Source organism: Gracilinanus agilis, chromosome 2 (genome assembly GCF_016433145.1).
Source record: "Gracilinanus agilis isolate LMUSP501 chromosome 2, AgileGrace, whole genome shotgun sequence".
Taxonomy (NCBI): Eukaryota; Metazoa; Chordata; class Mammalia; order Didelphimorphia; family Didelphidae; genus Gracilinanus; species Gracilinanus agilis.
Genome location: NC_058131.1, coordinates 562,722,990 through 562,727,884, shown reverse-complemented (window position 1 = coordinate 562,727,884; position 4,895 = coordinate 562,722,990).

Here is a 4,895-nt window from a genome sequence, read left to right as displayed (position 1 = left end):
AGAGCATCTTATATAAAAGTGCACGTCACTATTATGTATAGACTACCTTTTAAAAATATATATTAAATTTAACATGAAGCCTTCAAAGCTATCCTGCCTTTTGGTGATTCTTCCTGGCTCTCCTTTCTTTTAAATTGAATTCTGACATTTTTGATTCAGATTCTCCACACACACACACACACATACCATATGGGTTATTATCAGTGCTTTCATATAACATATTTCCATATTTCCCATGTCATGACTAAAGATACATATCACATATATAATAAAAATTTCATGAAGGAAATAAACTGAAGGATGGCATGGTTTTGATCTGCAATCAGATTCTGACAATTCCTTCTTTGGCAGTGGCTAGTATTTTTTATCTTGGTGTTATCTTGGAACCTTGTTTTGCTGATAATAGTTTAATCCTTCACAGTTGATCATCATACTACATTTCTGATACTGTCTGCTCACTTCATTCTGCATTTGTTCATATAAGTCTTTCCAGGTTTTTCCTGAACTCATCCTGTTGTTCATCATTTCTCATGGCTCAACAGTTTTCCATTACAGCCATATACCACAGCTTGTTTAGCCATCCCTAAGTGCTGGATACTCCCTCAGTTTCTAGTTCTTTGCCACTACAAAAAGAGCTGCTAAAAATGTTTGTGTGTAAGTAGGTCCTTTCCTGCTATCATTGATCTCTTTGGGATATAGATCTAAGTGGTATTGCTGGGTCAAAAAGTATGCATACTTTTATGCCCCTTTTGGTGTGGTTCCATATTGTTCTCCAGAATGACTGGATCAGTTCACAGCTCCATCAATAGTCTGGCTCCTCTTTTGTTCATTTGAAGATATGCTTCAATGACTTTCTTGTCTTTAAATACCCATGTCTCCTCTATCCAGAGAAAACCCTCACTTAATCTTTCCATCTCTATTTTTTTTCTATCTCTTCTGCCCATTGAAACCAAACTCCTCAAAAAGACCTTCTACGATAGCTACCTCTATTTTCTCTCCTTCTGACCCTATCATTCCACCAAAATTGTCCTCTCCTAAATCATTCATTTTATTTATTTACTTACTCACTCACCTATTTATTTATTCATTCGTTCGTTTGTTTGTTTGTTTATTTAAAACCCTTACCTTCCATCTTGGAGTCAATACTGTGTATTGGCTCCAAGGCAGAAGAGTGGTAAAGGTAGGCAATGGGGGTCAAGTGACTTGCCCAGGGTCACACAGCTGGGAAGTGTCTGAGGCCAGATTTGAACCTAGGACCTCCCATCTCTAGGCCTGGCTCTCAATCCACTGAGCTACCCAGCTGCCCCCTCTCCTAAATTATTAAACTCTTAGTTGCCAAATGTGATAGTCTTTTCTTAATCTCATTCTCCTTGACCTCTCTACAGCCTTTGACACTATTGATTATGCTCTTTTTCTCTCTCTTTAAATGTTTTCAGGACATCACTCTCTCCAGATTCTCCTCCTTCCTATCTGACTCCTCCTTCTCTGTTTTCTTTGCTGGACCTCTTTCAGACCATACCCTGGATGTATAAGTGTCCCTCAAGGTTCTATTCTAGATCCTCTTCTCCCCCTAAAGTACTTTACTTGGTAATTTCATCAGCCTCCATGGACTTAGTTTGATTCTCTACCTCCCTCTTCTCCCCCTCACACTTATTTATCTAAGGTTTTACTTTCTGTGTTTTTGGATACTTGTAGTCAACTTTGAGCTCTGGAAGTTCAGCTGAAGTTCTGGGAGGTCCAGCCCCATCCAATCTTCTACTTCCACTTTCACTTTTAAAAAGTTTTTTGGGGGAGAGGGGAGGACCTCAGAGTGTAGAACTGGGGTACTAGTGGGGAGAAAGCACATATACATGAGGTCAGCATATTTTTCAGTTATATCCAGAGTTTCAGCTATCAGTAGGTCTTGGAGCATATCCTCTGAGTATACTGGGCCCCATCTTTAGTCTGATGATGATCAAATCTACCTCTCCTGCCATAATTTTCTTTGCTATCTTCAATGTCATATCTTGTCTTGATATTATATATCATAAACTGCTTTTCAAACAGTTTGTACTGAACTAGATATCTAGTAGATATCTGAAACTCAGCAATTCTAAAACAGAACTCATTACCTTTCTCCCTAAACCTTGTACCCCCCTCCCCATTCTGTTCCCTCCCCCACAAATACCTTATCCTCCATATCCCTCTGACTTACAACCTAGGAGTCAGCCTGAATTCCTCTCTATTTAATACCCTACCATACCCAATCTGTTGCCAAGGTCTGCTGATTTCACTTCTGCAGCAAATCCTGAATACACTCCTTTCTCTCCTCTGATACTACCCCTAGTCTAGTGCAAGCCTTCATTACCTCACTTTTGGACTACTGCAATAGTCTGCTGTTAGATTGGTCTGCCTCAGGTTTCTCCTCATTCCAAGACATCCTCCAGTCATTACTGTGATCTTTCCTAAAGGGCAGGTCCAGTCCTATCACTCTCCTCAATAAACTCAGAGACTTCTCCTGCCTCTAGGATCAAATACAAAATGCTTTGTTTGGCATTCAAAGACCTTTATAACTGAGCTCCCTATTATTTTTCTAGTCTTACATTTTACTCCCTGCCATATATGCTTGGATCCATTGATACTTGCCTCCTGGCTGTTCCATGAACAAGACACTCCATATCTCTTTCTTAACTCTTGGCATTTTCTCTTGGCTGTCCCCAGTGCCTAGTATGCCTTCCCTTCTCTCAGCCTACTGACCTCCCAGGTTTCCTTTTAAGCACCAACTAAAATCCCAATTCTAGAGGAAACTTTCCCCAATCACTTAATTCCAATGCCTTCCCTCAATTATTTCCTATTTATCCTGTATATAGCTTGTTTTGTATATATTTATTTATATGCTGTTTTCCTCTTTAGAATGTAATTTCCTTGAAGTCAGGGACTGTCTTTTGCCTTTGTATCTCCAGCATTTAGCATCTGGAACATAGAAGGCACTTAATAAATGTTTACTGGATTGATTTAGGGGAGGACAGCCCTAACCTTAACTGTTTTCTCTCACCTATCCCACTTTGAGAAATATTTAACTGCATTTTGTGAAAAGGTTATAGAATAGCATTGGATTTGTAATCAGAAGGTAGTTCTCATCCAGCAATGTGAAGTGATAAACTTAAGTCTGCAAAGCAGGGATGCATTCAATATCTCATGGGATTGTTTCAAGAAAAGCACACTATAAATGGTAGGATGCTATTTATAAACTATTACCACAACTGTTATTAGTTAAGAGTCACAATGTATCAAAAGCAGTTTTATTGCAACAAACATTCACAGCAAGTAAAACTCTCATATAACTTACTGTGTTCCCTTTCCTCCTTCCAGTTTATGCAGTTCTCAACTGAGGGCTTCCGAAAAGGATTTATAATTTCAATGCTGGGGTCTGTTTCTTCATAAGACCCTCTTTTAGGATGAGTTCTTGTGAGCATAAAATACTTAATGCTTCTCCCACCATTTGTTTCCATGTCTGTTTCTGGTTTACCCACTACAGTCCTCTGATGCCAGCTTTCTCTTGCATGCTTCTCTCTCCTCCTTGGCTTCTGTGCTGCTGCTGATCTCTCTAGCTTCTGAGTCTAGGCCTTGCAAGCTCTTTGTCTTCTTCCCATCTCTTTTTGTTTTGCTCTCTTCTCATATACTTTATGACATACTTCTAATTGTTTCTTTAATTCTGTCAGTTAAACATTTAATTGGCTTCTGAACTTCATTAGCATGTTTTGAGAGTCACTTAAGGACTACTTTCTGATATAACCATTCCAAGGATACTTTGAAGATTTATCACATGGATCAAGAAATCTCCTTAAATTTACATAGGTTCATAGTTCATCGATTTAGACAAGGTACCTTAAGTAGTCACCTAATCCAAATTTAGTTCATAGATGTAGAACCAAAGATTATAACAGATCATAGATTAAGAGCTAGAGATGACCTTAAAAGATTTTACAGATGAGGAAACTAAGGTCCAGAAAAGTTCCTTGCCAAGGTCAGGTAGTTGATAAATAGCTGAGCTGGGATGGACAGTTCCTGTCAGACTCCAAATATTTTTCTTTCCAGTCAACAACAAATTTGATGGCAGTGTATAAAAATGACCTCAAGGTAATAACCTGGATATGGAGTTTATAAAAGGGACTTAGATTACAAAGACAATAATAAGAATGGAAAGGAAAGAGGTATCACTGCCATGAATCACAAGACTTCTTGATTTAGTTGGGAGAGACAAGTAAAAAATGAGCCCCTGGTTTTAAAGCCTGGCCAAAAAGGAAAACAGTTATGCAACTAACAGAAATTGAGAATTTTAGTAGGTAAACTAATTAGGGGCATTTGTATTCCCTTAGATAATCCCTCTTAAAACATACCTCTATATTTGAACTAAATCTGATAATTTCATGTTCCTCTGGAACGGTGGATTCTTTCAGCTAGAGAATTGACCCACCAGCCCTGCAAAACAAAAACCGAAAACAAACAACCAAATAAAAAATCCATTGCAATGGTCCACAAAAACTCAAATATTTAAGCTTGAAATTCGGGAAGTAGATCTGTGTTTAAGAGAAGTGACACAGCGTTACTTCCAGAAACCTGATAATTATGATTAATAGGAATAATCAAAGAATAGATACTTACCTGTTAACGTGGTTCTTCAAAGAGGAGATTATCACTGTTCTTGAAATCTTAAATTCCTTGGAGTAAAAACAATGATCATTGCCGGTGAGGCAGCAAAAAATTCTAGTGTTTGACTTTTAGGAAGCATATTTCTTGATTCTGAAGAGCAACATTTTGGGGTTGAGCCATTATATATATATATATATATATATATATATATATATACACATATATATAAAAATATATATACATATGTATATGTATATATATTT